Raw genomic sequence first — 272 nt, 5'->3', positions numbered from 1 at the left:
CGGCGATCAGGGCGCGCTGGTGTCGGGCGGCCAGGTCCAGGGCCGGACGCAGCCAGCCATTCAGGAAGGCAGCGCTGGAGAGCGGGAGGCAGCCAGCGAGGAGGATCACACACTTTGCTCTTTTTGTTGTACCGGTGGCGCCGGGCTCTCGCTGCCTTCTTCTTTCGGGAGGTGACGGAGGGGGAGAAAAACACGAAATAATTCACGCCGGCGACGAATTCACAGCGGAACAGAAAAAATCAAAATCAGAAGAAAAAGAATTGCGCAAAAAA

Source organism: Bison bison, unplaced genomic scaffold (genome assembly GCF_000754665.1).
Source record: "Bison bison bison isolate TAMUID 2011002044 unplaced genomic scaffold, Bison_UMD1.0 scf7180017864533, whole genome shotgun sequence".
Lineage (NCBI taxonomy): Eukaryota > Metazoa > Chordata > Mammalia > Artiodactyla > Bovidae > Bison > Bison bison.
The sequence above is the reverse complement of the archived record's forward strand: the minus strand, read 5'-3'. Positions refer to the sequence as shown.